General features: G+C 39.1%; 1 non-coding gene across 1 annotated transcript; it reads left to right on the top strand.

Annotated features, from left to right (window-relative positions):
• Positions 1-12,906: 12,906 nt before the first annotated feature.
• Positions 12,907-13,013, top strand: LOC118830440. The gene has a single exon (XR_005009075.1). It is a non-coding gene; the product is annotated as a U6 spliceosomal RNA (small nuclear RNA).
• The last annotated feature ends 2,087 nt before the right edge of the window (positions 13,014-15,100 follow it).

Below are 15,100 nucleotides of genomic sequence, written 5' to 3'. Positions count from 1 at the left end.
ACTTGGAGTACAGGGGATAGAAGAGTCAGTCTTCACTCCACTCCGTGGCTAGATGAACATGCCTAAATGTCTTAGCCAAAGTCATCATCTCCTGTCTTCTTGCCTTTGTACGGGCTGGCCTGAATGCACAGAATGCACCCCTCTTCAACTCTGATTCTTAGACTTTCTAGCTTTCTTTGAGTTTCAGCTAATGTTTCATCTCCTATAGGAAGACGTTTTTGATTCCTGGACTTCATAGGGTGGAACGTTTAGATTTGGAAGGTATCTTAGTGGTCATATGGTAGTGTAATAGATAAAAATGCTGGGCTTGGAGTCAGGAAGACCTGAGTTCAAATCTGACCTCAGACATTATCCTTTACCTACCTCAGTTTCTCCAATTAGGGATGATAATAGCACCTACTTCCCATGGGTATTTGGGGTGTTCAGAAAGAACTAGCACCTTTGGTGTGAGGACTGCCAAGCCCTTTTCAGGGATGCTCCTCCACCTTTGGTGTTCGACTTTCATCTAACTCGTATCTGTGGCTCCAAGAAGCTGCCACATACACAGCAGCCACACCCCAGTAAAACCATCTCAGCAGATGGGCTGAACCAGGTTGAGGGTAACCACAGACCTCAAACTATTGGTGAATTACAGGAATGTCTGCCCCAAACATGGGAAGACTTTCTTGGGCAGAATGAGTGGATGAGAAATAATTTGTTCCAAGGGCCATGAAGATAGCTGAAGCAGGCAGCTATAAACAGGTGCTGTGGTACTTGCTAAGACGTTGAAATAGCCAGTGTCATCCACTGCATCTCAGGCAATCAAAAATCATCCTGACTTTTGTCCTGTCACTGGACTTCAGCGACTTTGGAGAAGAGAGTGAGGCTGACAACTTTGTGCAGCTCTGTCTCACTTAAATCCGATTCCCTTGCAACATCGCTCCATGATGCCATTGGTTCTCTTTGAAAAAGGAGACAAAAGACAACAGCAGTAGCAAGAACAACAACTTCCCAGAATTGTTGTGAAGAGCAAATGAGGTAACATTTATAAAAATTGTTCAGCACAGTGTCTGGCACATAGTAGGCCCTATATAAGTGCTTATTTTCTTCCCCTTCCCCTTCTGTCACTTGACATACAAAGAAATGGAGGTCAATGGGGGTTAGCTGACTTGCTCAGAGTCACACAAGGAGTAAATGCAAAATTAAATTAGGTCCTCTGACATCAAATTCCACACCCTTTCCAGCTGTTTGTACTCTTTCTCTCCTCAAATTATCACGTATGTACTTATTTATCTGTTTACATGTTGTCTCTATCCAGTAAAATGTAATCTTCTTGAGGGCAGGGATTGCTCTTTGTTTTGCCTTTGTACCTCCAGAGCCTAACACAGGGCTTCCCACGGTGTATTTGGTCAGGACCTGTGATTTCATCAGTGTAGGGAGGTGCAGGTGAGAAATTTCTTCTATATAAATATCAGCATGTTCTCTGCAATTTTTAGTCTTAGAGAGTTGCTTTGGGCAATGAGAAGTTAAGTGGTTTACTTGGGGCCATAAAGCTAGCATGAATCAGAGGCCACACTTGAACCCAAGTCTTGGCCAGCTCTCTATCCACCACACCATGATGCCTCACAATAGATGCTTGATAAATGTTTGATGACCTTAATTGTGGCCCCATAGTTGGTCAATGAGAAAACAGAGAACGGAAAGCTCTTAGATAAAAAAGAAAGAGGGTAAGAGCCCATATATGCAAAAATATTTATAGCTACCTTTTCCATAGTGCAAAGAAACTAAGTGGAAACTCAAGAGATGCCCATCAGTTGGAGAGCAGCTGAATAAATTAAGGTCTATGGATGGATGTACTTTTGTGCCATAAGAAATGACAAAAAAGAGGCAATTCAGACAAACTTGGAATGAGTTGTATGAACTGATGCAGAATGAAGTGAGCAGAACCAGGAAAACAATTTCTATAATGACAACAATGATGCAAAGAAAAACTTCTTCTAAAAAATTTATTTTGACATTCCTTAATTTTTGAAAAAAAATTTCAAAATCTCTCTCCAGCCCCTTCCTCACCCATTGAGAAGGGGTGCAATATGATATTCACATTTGTGAAATCATGCAAAACATATTTCCATATTAGCCATGTGCAGAAAAAAGCAAGAAAAAAGAAAGTTAAAAAGTATGCTTCAATCTACACTCAGAGTTCATCAATTCTCTCCCTGGAGGTAGATAGAATTTTTCATCATGAGTCCTTTGGAATTGAAAGACAAACTACTTTAAAAGACTTAAGAACTCTGATCAAAGAAATGACCAATCATGATTCCAGATAACATGATGAAGCCATATGACCCTCTTCCTGACAGAGAGTGAGATGAGTGCAGATGAGTGCAGAATGCCAAATGAATCATAACATTTTTTGGACATGGCCAATTTGATTATTGCAACAGACTGCTGGTGGGTCTGCCTGCCTCAAGTCTCTCCCCATTACAATGCATCTTTCATTCAACTATCAAAGTGATTTTTCTAAAATGCAGGTCTGATCATGTCACTTCCTCTCCCTTCCCTTCCCTCCCATTCCCCCCAATAAACTCCCTGTTGCCTCCAGGATGAAATACGAAATACTCTATGGCACTCAAAACCTTTCATAATCTATCCCCCTCCTACCTTTCTATCCGTTTTACACCTTGCCACCTGCCACATACTCTTCAATCGGGTTCCACTGGCCCCCTGGCTGTTCCACAAACAAAACACTTCATCTCTTAGCTCCAGGCATTTTCTCTGGTTGTCTCCCATGCCAGGAATGCTCCCCTTTCTCAACTCTACCTTCTAATTTCCCTGGCTTCCTTTGAGCCTCAACCAAAAATCTCATTTTTACATGAAGCCTTTCCCAGCCCCTCTTGATTCTGGTGCTATCCCTCTGTTAGTTATTTCCTATTTTTCTTCTATGTAGCTTGCTTTGTATATAATTGTTGGTATATTGTCTCCCTCATTTGATTGGAAACTTCTTGAGGGCAGGGACTTGTCATCTTCTGTCTCTTTTTGTATCCTCAGCAGTTAGCACAATACTGGGCATGTAATAAGTTCTTATTAAATGGTTGTTTGTTTTGTTTGCACATATTAGTTATGAGGGCTCTGTTTCTTTTTTTTCAAAGGGTTGGGGTAGGAGATGGGAAAGAGAAAAAAAAATACATGCTTGTTAGCTGAAAAAAAAAACCAAAATAAAAGTCACATAAAAACACTAAGTGCCCTTAGATGTGAGAGTGGTGGGCAAAGGGGAGGAAAGGTCAAGATCATTTGAATCTGCTGGACATTGGTTTGCTAAAGTTGTTTTGCCATCAAGACCCAATTCATTCTGTCAGTCTTGATTTCCTACTTTTTCAGGATGCCAGTTGGACCTCTAGCTTTTACAAAATGGCATCTGGGAGCCTGATTGAGAGCTGGTGGGGAACAAGGGAGTGAGAGGATATTGGTTGGTGGGGAGGGATGGGCAGTCTTCCTAGGGATCAAGGTGATCAACTCTGCCAATAATTGTATAGACCACTCCTTGTTCCTCTACCAGGTTTTAAAGAATAGGAGAAACCTCAAGATATAGGAGAGGTGAGTAGTTCAAGGGCAAGTGATGTCAGTTGGCAAAAGAAATCTCAATGGATAAGACCTTGTCCTGTCACACCACTTTGCACTTATTTTTAGTGGAGGATAAGGAAGGAAGAGGAAGAGGAAATAGGAGAATGCTGACTTAGTTTTTTTCACCTTAGTGTTATCACAGATACTATCAAGATCATCAGGCAGAATTGAGAAGGAACAGTCATCAGTCTGACTGGATTCTCCCAGAGCTGCCTTTTCTTATGCCTGGTTCTCTGAAGGGGAGTTTAGATGCCAGTATGGGGCTGTCTGGTCCAAGAGACAGCCTCTTTGGAACTTGCTTGTCATTGTCACCAAGGTTCCTTTTAATGATTTCTTGAGCTGGGAGGAGATGTGTGGAGGATCTGGTCCATGTTCAGATGACCTTGAAAGGGTCCATTGACTTTCTTCTAGATTTAAAGAATGAATGAATGAAAAAGCAATCCTTATTCAAATTTCCCTTCACCTTAGAACTCTTCTTCCCACATTTTCCAACTTCTTTTAATCATGAAAATTTTGTTCTCTCTAGAAGATATTTCACTTGTGCTTACTCTCTCTAATATAGGATAATTCTTCTCCCAGGAATAAAAAGGAAGAATAGGGTATATTCCTTCCTCCATACTGCCACTTCCAGAAAAACCTCATGTCTCATCCTTCACATACATATAAAAACGATTTTCCTAAAGTTCAGGTTTGACCATGTAACTCCCTTCCTTAATTATCTCCAGTGTTTCTCTATTACCATTAGGACTAAACACTTCATATGATTCCCTTTTAAGGCTCTTCATAGCCTGCCTTTCCAATTTTATTTTACGTTACTACCCTTCCTGCTTTGCCCTCACTTCCCTCCCTGTTGTTGTTCAGTCGTGTCCGAGTCTTTATGACCCTGTATGGGGTTTTGTTGGCAAAGATGCTGGAGCAGTTGTTCTCCAGAATAGAAACAAAGGCAAACAGGGTGAAGTGACTTGTCCAGGGTCACACAGCTAGTAAGTGTCTGAGGCCAGATTTGAACTCAGGAAAATGAATCTTCCTGACTCCAGTCCCAGCACCCCTCCACCTAGCTGCTTCTCTGTTCTCTCTGATCCTAACAATTTCCTAATTACTAAGTCCAATGGTCTTTTCAGAGTCCTTAGTTGATTTCTCACTAGTGACCACATTCTCCTCCTGGATACTTCTCTTCTCCCTTTGCTTCTGTGATGCTACTCTGTCCCATTACTGCTCCTTCCCTGTCTTGTTTGTGGAATTGTTTTTGGTATCCTCCTTTTTATTATGGGTATCCCTTAAGATTCTGCTCTGGGTCTTCCTCTCTTCTCTTTCTACTTTGCTGATCTCAATCCACTCTTGCTTCCATGGGTGAAATGATCATCTTTAAAAACATGATTCCCAAATCTACATATCCACCCCGATTCTTTCTCATGAACTATACCTCCTATGAGTGGACATATCTACCTAGATGTTCCATTAGCACCTCAAACTCAATATGTCCAAAGCTAAAAGAACACTTGCCATGGAATAAGGTGATGCTGGGGTTCAAATCCTGCCTCCAATACCTTTCAGTTGTGTGACCATGGGAAGATTCATCATCTTCAGCTTTCCTTCCCTACAAATCTATTTTCTCCTCTAAATGTCCCTACTTCTCTTAAGGACACCATAATCTTCCCAGCCACCTGCATTTATGACCTTGGAGTTATATTTGTCTCTTCCTTTCCCTCTTCCAATTTGTTGTCAAATCCCATTCATTCAACTTACACAACATCTCTGGCATCTATCCCCTTCTCTCTCCTCATAATACTGCAACCCCTGGCCCAGGCTCTCATCATTTCTCTCTTGTACTATTACAACAGACTTATAATTGGTCTGTCTGTCTCAAGTCCTCCTTTCCCCATTTCTGACCCATTTCTACACAGCTGTCAAAATACTCTTCCTAAGGCACAAGAATGACTCCGGCATTGCCTTGCTCAAAAATCATCACGGGGTGCCAATATAATACCAAATGCTGCTGCTGTTAAAATTGATTTATGGATTTAGCACTATACCAATCAAACTGCCAAGGGATTATTTTGGAGGACTAGACAGAATAAGAACAAAATTCACCCAGAGAACCAAAATGTATAAGAATCTCAAGGAAAATAATGGGAAAAGTAAGAATGGAGGGACTTAGCACTTCTAGACATCAAACCATATTATTTTTTGTTTATATAAGTAGCGAGTTTTTATTATCATTAGCATGATCATTCCCATTCCCATTGATCAATTTTTAAAACTAGACAGGAAAAACAAATCATGTGTGTGTGTGTGTGTATACTATGTGTGTTTATATATATATGTACATATTATATATATATATATATATATATATATATGGATACACACACACACACACACACACGTAGTGTAGCAAAGCAAATTCTCACATTAGCCATGTCTAAAGATACATGTCTCTTTCTACATTTTAAGTTTGTCATCTCACTGTCAGGAGGCTAGTGGTGTGTTTCATTTTCATTCTTTTGGACTTGTAGTGGTTGATCAGTTCCAGAGGCTTTCAAAGTTTGTTTTCTCTAAAACGTTGCTCTAATGTTGTCATAAATTGTTCTCCCAGTTCTGCCCACTTCACTTTTGCAACAGTTCATAAGTTTCCTCTGAAATTGTCCATTTCATCATTTCTTATGGCACAATGATATTCCATTACATTTGTATGCCATGATTTGTTAGCCATGCTCCAGCAAGAGGACTCAAACCAGAGTATAAAGCTATAATCATCAAATCTATTTGATACTGGTTAAAAAATCAGCAAAGTCAGAGTGGTGTAATGGGTAAGGAGCCAGCCTGGGTACCTTCTTGGACAAATACTGGAACAGAGACCCTGGACAAGTGACTTAGCCTCTCAGTGCTCAAGATACCTCTCTTAAGATGATAAGGTGCTGACCTTCATTGGTAGGAAGAGTTTATTTTTTAAATTTTTTTTTCTAGTTTACATGAAAAATACTTTTTAAAATTAATTTTTAAAAATGTTGAATTCCAAATTCTCTCCATCTCTCACTGCCCTTCCTTTTCATTGAGAAGGCAAGCAATTTGATATAGATTCTACATGTGCAGTCATACAAAGCGTATTTCATATTAGCCAGGTTGTGAAAGAAGACATAGATCAACCCCGTCCCCTGCCTCAACACATAAAATAAAGACAGTTGTAAAAAGTGTGCTTTGATCTGCATTCAGACTCCATCAGTTCTTTCTCTGGAGGTAGATAGCATTTTTCATTATGAGTTCTTTGGAATTATCTTGGATCATTGTATTGCTGAGAATAGCTAAGTCATTCACAGTTGATTATCAAACAGTATTGCTGTTGCTATGTACGGTGTTCTCCTGGTTCTGCCCATTTCACTTTGCATCAGTTCTTGTAAGTCTTTCCAGGTTTTTCTGAAACCATACTGCTCATCATTTCTTATTGCACAATAGTATTCCATCACAGTCATATACCACAACTTGTTCAGCTATTCCCCAATTGATGGGCATCCACTCATTTTTCAATTCTTCATCACTGCAAAAAGAGCTGCTATAAATATTTTTGTACATGTAGGTCCTTTCCTCTTTTTCTTTTATCTCTTTGTGGATACGGAACTAATAGTGGCATTGCTGGATCAAAGGGTATGTACAGTCTTATAGCTCTTTGGGCCTAGTTCTAAATTGCTTTCCAGAATAGTTGGATCAATTCACAACTGGTATGGAGAGTTTCTTTAAAAGGGAGCTCCCTATACCAGTGAAATAATAATAGTGAGCATTTATATAGTGTTTTAAGGTTTGCCAAGGGCTTTACAAATATTATCTCATTTGAACCTTGCAACAACCCAGAGAGATAGGTGGTATTATTATCCTTATTTTTTACAGATGAAGAAACTGAGATAGATAGTGGTCAACTGGGGCCACACATCTAGAACTAGGTCTTTTGGACTCAGGATCCAGTGTACTATCCAGAGAGACAGCTTTCTGCTTCTGTAATTACAATGCCATACTCTATCTTCCCTAAAAATTAAGAGAGTCAATCAGTAGAATAGTTCACAAACATGAAAGTACTTTACAAACTGTTATGTTCCCGACATATTTTGGCTCTGGCTAGGTTGAATGTGTAATCCTTCAGCCTAGTCTTCTGAAGTAGAGACATTCAGAGGAAAAATGAAGACAGAGGCAGTTTTGACAACCCTTTGATGGTCTTTGTCTTCAAATGCCAACAAATTCCATATAAAGCCTTTTTTTGTTATAATCAAACCATGTCCCCCATGCACACAGCAATGAACTCAGTACGTTTCTCTCAATTTAAGTCTAATTAATGGGGTATTATCCTTGTTCTCCTCTAGTGATGGTATAATTGAGGTCTATTAAGCTTCTGTGCGTTTTTCCTGCCTCTCCCAAGAAAGCATTCTGGTTGTCCAACCCTTCCATTGCCAGATGGATGATCTCTGGAGGGGAGGGAAGCTTTAATCTCTCCTGGCTAGGTGCCAGGAAGGCTGGCCATAGATTTAAAGAAGAAGGAAGGTGGGGTTGGGGATCCTATTGGGGCAGAGAGGAGGAGAAGAATACTGATAAGGATAGGGTAGTGATGGAAGAGATAAGGATGATGAGAAAGGAACAGGATTGAGATAGGGATAGGGGAATCAGAAAGGAGAAAGGAATTTGGAAATAGAGTTGAAGATAAGGACAGGAAGGGGAATAGAGGATGGGATGGGGATAGGCATTGAGGATGAGGCTGGGGATTCTTTTCCTTTCTATTGTTTCCTTCTTCTGGGGATGGAAGACTCACCTTACTGGGGTGAGGTGAAAGCACTGGGCTAATGCTACCCATAATCAGGAGGCCATATACAAAATGAGTGTTCATCCTCCCTCCTTTCCTTGGAGAGGTGGTACACTGTGGGTGCAAGACATCAATTGGGTTTGCTTAAAGTGTGTTTCTTTGTTATCTGAAAAAGAAACACACTGATTGTTGGGTGGAGGATGGGAGGCTGGTGCAGCATATTCAGAAAATTCTAGGATATAAAAATAAAATGCCTCAATAGATCTTTTAAAGCAATAACAAAAATAATTCAAAAGAAATGAGCCTTTGAGGCCTTTTCTGGAGTCTTCAGCAAGAGAGCCAAGCAGCTGTTGCAGCTACTGGTTTCCACCAAGCTTCTCCTCTCTCCTCATTACCTATCGCCTCAGGGAGAGACTCTCTCCAGACCATAGAGAACTATGTTTCCTGCCCTCCTCCTCTGGGGTCCCTCTGTCCTTAGCCCATGAATTTTATTGGGCTGCATCCTTGACACTGGATGTTGAGGCAAAAAGAAGGGTTGGGGAATCCAGTACAGCTATTCCCTGGACCATATCAGTCTGTTTTTTTCATCTGTGGGAGCTTTCTATTCCAGGTCTTTCATAGGAAGGCACACTGACTCTGGATTCAAGAAAAACCTGGGTTCAAATCCTGCCTTTGCCTGTTATTGGCTGTGTGACCTAGGACAAAGTCATTTAACTTTTCTTATCTACATGAGGATATTCTCCCACCTCCTTTAGAAGTTACTGATTAGGGGCAGCTAGGTGGCGCAGTGAGTACAGCACCAACCCTGGAGTCAGGAGGACCTGAGTTCAAATCTGGAACAAATCTGACCTTGGGCAAGTCGCTTAACCCCAATTGCCCTGCCTTCCCCCCTCAAAAAACAAAACAGAAGTTACCAATTTGCTATCTGACCTTAAGTAAGATACTTCCCATTGCCAGGCCTCAATTTTTTCATCTGTAAAAGGAGGGACTCGGACTATATGGCTTCTAAGGCACCTTAAACTAACATCCTTTGGTTCTAGAATTTTGATATAGATCCTTCCTGCACTTCCTCCATGCTCCTGGCTCACTGCACATCAGCCCCTGGGGCAGGGAGTCTTTTGCCTTTTTTGTGTGCCTTTCTGTGCTTGGCATAGTGCTGGGCACACAGTAGGCACATAATAAATGTTTGTTAACTGACTTCCTGTCTTCCTAGCTACTTGTTCCCAAGTGAATCAGAGATTGGGAGGCTGAAATCAATTTCAACTATACCAGCACCATATTTAGTTTATGGTTGTGTCCATACTTTCTGTAATTATTGCACAGCCCTGATCCTAATGACCAAAATCAGTGTCTTATAGCTAGGCGAGGCTGTGGATAGAGCACTGGGCCTGGAGTCAGGAAGACTTAGGTTCCAATTTGACCTCGGACATTTTTTCTCTGGGTGTGTAACAACAATGCTACTTGCCACTACTGTGACTGTGTAAGACCAATAACACCAGCACAAAGGAGGGCTGCTAGCACAGGTTCTTTGATCTGCTTTTTTAAGGAAAGCAACTTAAAGGGGTTTACAATCCAACTTTAATCAAACGTACATATAGCATTCACTTAATTCAGGGGGAAAAAGTAGCACCTTGAACTTCAGAGAAAACAAACAGAAATTACAAGCAGAAATTAAATAAAAAGGGCAAATAAACACCAATCAATAGACAGTTCTTCTAGCTGTCTGACCTTAGCAATACATACAGTTGCCAGAGAGAGAAGCACCAACATCTGGGTTTTCAAAGCTGGGGGGCTCCTTAACAGCTACCCAGGGTCTCTACACCAATACTTTTCCTATGAGTGACCCCAAAGAAAATGCTAACCTCATTAGCAAAAGGGTGTGGGCCTTCCTACAAACAAAGGCAAGACTGAAAGGCACTTGATTGCGTTGGTGCTGAGATTCACTCCAAAAGAAAAACAGTAAAAAGTCCCGCTTTGCTTGCTCTTACAGGTCGATCTTGGGGAAGTCAGTTAACCTCTGTCTGTCTCAGGTTCCTCAACCTGAGGATCGGAATAAAGGGGATAAATGGGGAAAATGGGAATGATAATAGCACCTACCTCCTAGGGTCATCGTGAGGATCAAATGAAATAATATTTGTAAAGCACCGTGTAAATCTCAAAGTGCTACATAAATGTGAGATATTATTATTATTAATTATAAGAATCTTCATTATTTATTAATTTTATTATTATTTATTATTAAAAGTATTATTATAAGATTATAAGTATCTTGTGGATCAGTGATAGAGTGCTGGGTCTAGAGTCAGAAAGACCCGAATTCAAATCCAGCCTCAGACACGTAACAGCCGTGTGATCCAGGGCAGGTCACTGAGCTTCAGTTTCCTCATCTGTCAGATGCGGATAATAATGGCACCTACCTCCCAGGGTTGCTGTAAAGACCAAGTGAGTCAATGTGCATAAAGCACTTGGCGCCTGGCACATCATGGGCACTTATCTAAATGTTGGTTCTCTGTGTTATTATCATAGATTATATATATTATTATTGGCAGCTAGGTGGCACAATGGATAGAGTGCCAGGCCTGGAGCGAGTTCAAATCTGCCCTCAGCTGTGTGACCCTGGGCAAGTCACTTAACTCTGCCTCAGTCTCCTAGTCTCTAAAAAGAGCCGGAGAAAGGAATGAAGAATCACTTCAGTATCTGTGCCAAGAAAACCCCAGACAGAGTCACAAAGAGTTGGATATGACTGGGCAACACCAACAGGCAATTGTGATTATCTTTACTAACTTCAGGCAAACAGGTCCCCATCGTCTTTCCACCTCTACTCTCTGTCCCTATTTCTCTGTCTCCTTTACTAAGTGTTGATATCCCAGATGGGAAGGATCAAAAAGCCACAGAATATTCTCCCATGATGATATCTTCTTTTTTTGGAGGGGGGAAGGCAAGATAATTGGGGTTAAGTGACTTGCCCAAGGTCACACAGCTAGTAAGTGTCAAGTGTCTGAAGTCAGATTTGAACTTCAGTCTTCCTGACTCCAGAGCCAGTGCTCTATTCACTGTGCCTCCCAGCTGCCCCCATAATGACAACTTCTACAATAATAATAGAGTCTTTTAATTTAAAAGTCACTCTCCTAACAGCGATGCTGTGGGGTCAGTACCTATTTTGCAGGTGAGGCAACTGTTAAAGTAAAAAATGTTAAGGTCCTACAACTATTCAAGTCTATACTTTAAACTCACTGCTCTCTCCACTCTACCACACTGCCTGCTTACCCTTCAGTTCCCTAGGTTTTTCCTCTTCTAGGAAGCATCTGTCCTATTCCACCTGAGTAAAGAAAACTCTTCTCCTTGGACAAAGAGATTCAGTCCAGGATTTCTTACAGGAAAGTTCTAAGCAGCTTAGCACTTAATTGGGAGCTGAAGCCAGGATGAGTTAATGGTGGGAGTGAGAGGGCAGTGGATCAGGTAGGGTCAAGGAACAGTAACAGAAGAAGGAAAAAAAATTAAGTGCCTACTATGTGCCAACTGTTTTGTTAAGCACTTTACAAATATTATCTCATTTGGTCCTCACAACAACCCTAGGAAATAGGAACTATTATGATCCCCTTTTTAGACTTGAGGAAACTGAGGAAGTCAGGGGTTAAGTGATTTGCTAAGGATCACACAGCTAAGAAGTGTTTGAGGCTGGTGTGAACTCGGACCTTCCTGACTCCAGGATAACTGCCTAATCTACTGTACTACCTAGCTGCCTCTAAGAATAGGATACAGAAAGCATGAGTAATAAAAGCATCTTAATGAGGGACTGGAAATAATATACAGAAGTAACAAACACAGTTTTTGATAGGCCCAAAGATCTCAAGGTAAGAATTCTTTATTTGGCAAAAGCTACTGGAAAAAAAAACTAGAAAATACTTTGGTAGATATTTGGTTTAGACCAACATCTTACACTAAAGACCAAAATAAGATCCAAACAGGTATAGGACAGCCACAAAAGGTGACATCAGAGACAAATTAGGGAGAAAAGGATAGAAATATCTTTCATAACTATGGGTTGGGAGAGAGTTCATGATAGAGCAGCTTACTGAAGATAAAATAGACAATTTTGATTATACAAAATTTAAAAAATTTTTGCCCAAAGAAAGCTAACAGTTAAAATGAGAAGATAAACAAGTAAATGGGAAAAATCTTTATAGAATGTTTCTCTGACTAGGTTTCATATCCACTGTATGTAAGGAACTAATTCAAATACATAAAAGCAAGATCCATTCCCCAGTTGGCAAATGGTCAAAGAATATGAATCGGCAGTTCTCAAAGGAAAAAATTCAAGCTATGAACAACCATATTTCAAATCATTAACAAGAAAAATACAAATGAAAACAACCTTACATTCGTCAGATTGGCAAACATGATATAAAAAGGCAAATGAAAATCGTTGGAGGAATTAAGGGAAAGCAGGAACACTAATGCATTTTTGTGCAGTTATGATTTGGTCCAGTCATTCTGTAATGCTATTTAGAATTATGTTTCCCATGCTCACTTTGGAAGTACATATACTAAAATTGGAATGATACGGAGAAGATCAGCATGGCCTCTGTATAAGGATGATATACAAATTCATGAAGTGCTCCATTTTTTGTTAAAAAGTCAGGGGTAGAATCATGATCTCAGATAAAGCAAAAATATACCTAATTAAAAGAGATAAGCAGAGAAACTACATCTTGCTAAAAGGTACCATAGACAATGAAGTAATATCAGTACTAAAAATAGACGCACCAAATGACGTAGAATCCGCATTCTTAAAGGTAAAGTTAAATAAATTACAGGAGAAAATAGACAGTAGAATTATGCTGTGGGAACCTCAAGTTTCCCCTCTCAGAGCTAGATAGATATAACTGTAAAATAAATAAGAAAGGAGATGAACAGAATTTTGGAAAGTTAATATGATGGACCCCTGGAGAAAATTGAATGGGAATAGAAAGGAGTACACCTTTTTCTCAGCTGTACATATCACCTTCACAAATATTGACTATGTGTTAGGGCATAAAAATCTCAAAAGAAAAGCAGAAATATTAAATGCACCTTTTTCAGACCATAATGCAGTAAAAAAAAATGCATTCAATTAATTGAATTAGGCTATGGAAGCAGAGATTAAAAATTAATTGGAAATTAGATAACCTAATTCTAAAAAAAAGTGGGTAAAAGAACAAATCATGGACACAATCAATTTCATCAAACATAATGAAAATAAGGAGACAATATACCAAAATTTTGGGGTGCAGCCAAAGCAATACTTAGGGGAAAACATATCTCTAAACACATACATCAATAAAAGAGAGAAAGGGCAGATCAATGAATTGAACATACAACTAAAAAAAACTAGAAAAAGAACAAATTATAAATCTCTAATTAAACACAAAATTGGAAATATTGAAAATCAAAGGAGAGATGAATAAAACTGAAAGTAAGAAAACCATTGAATTAATAAATAAAACTAGCAGCTAGTTTTATGGAGGGAAATAGATAAACCATTGGTTACCTTAATTTGAAAAAAGAAAGAAGAAAACCAAATGACCAGTATCAAAAATGAAAAAGGTGAATTCACCACCAATGAAGGCGAAATTAAAGCAATTATTAGCTATCATTATTTTCCCCAATTATATGCCAATAAATCTGACAATCTAAGTGAGATAGATGAATATTTAAAAAATTTAAATTGCAAGAGGAAATAGAATACTTAAATAATGCTATCTTAGAAAAAGAAATTGAACAAGCCAAAAATGAGCTCCCTAAGAATAAATCCCCAGGACCAGATGAATTTACCAAGGAATGCTACCAAACATTTGAAGGACAATTAATTCTAATACTATCTAAACTATTTGAAAAAATAGACAAAGAAGTAATCTTACCAAATTCCTTTTATGGCACAAATACAGTTTTTATACCTAAACCAGGGAGAACAAAAACAGAGAAAGAAAACTTCCCTGATGAATTTCCCTAATGAACAGAGATGCTAAATTTTAAAATAAAATACTAACTAGGAGACTACAACAATATATCACAAAGACCATACACTATGACCAGGTGATATTCATATCAGGAAAGCAAGGCTGGTTCAATATTAGGAAAACTACAGCCAAAAATTGACTACATCAAAAACAAAAACAATAAAAACCACAATTTTATTAACAGATGAAGAGCTTTATACAAAATGCAACACCCATTCCTATTTAAAAAAAAACATTCAGAAGCATAGGAATAAATGGATTCTTTCTTAAAATTATAAGTAGTATCTATCTAAAATGGAGAGAATGCATTATCCAAAAAGGAACTAAATTAGAAACCTTCCCAATAAGATCAGGGGTGAAACAAGGATGTTTATTTATCACCACTATCACATTCAATATTGAATTAGCAATAAGACAAGAAAAAGAAATTGAAGGAATAAAAACAGGCAATGAGGAAACAAAACTGTCACTCTTTTCAGATGATATGATCGTATACTTAGAGAACCCTGGAGAATCAAATAAAAAAGTAGGTGAAACAATTAACAGCATTAGCAAAGTTGCAGGACATAAAATAAAACCACATGAATCATTAACAGTTCTTGATACCACCAACAAAACTCACCAGGAAGAGATAGAAAGAAAAAGTTCCTTTGAAATAGTTGCAGCAACATAAAATACTTGGGAGTCCCAACAGTACCAGCATAGATTTTACATTTAC

This window comes from Trichosurus vulpecula, chromosome 8 (genome assembly GCF_011100635.1).
Source record: "Trichosurus vulpecula isolate mTriVul1 chromosome 8, mTriVul1.pri, whole genome shotgun sequence".
Taxonomy (NCBI): Eukaryota; Metazoa; Chordata; class Mammalia; order Diprotodontia; family Phalangeridae; genus Trichosurus; species Trichosurus vulpecula.
The sequence above is the reverse complement of the archived record's forward strand: the minus strand, read 5'-3'. Positions and strand labels throughout refer to the sequence as shown.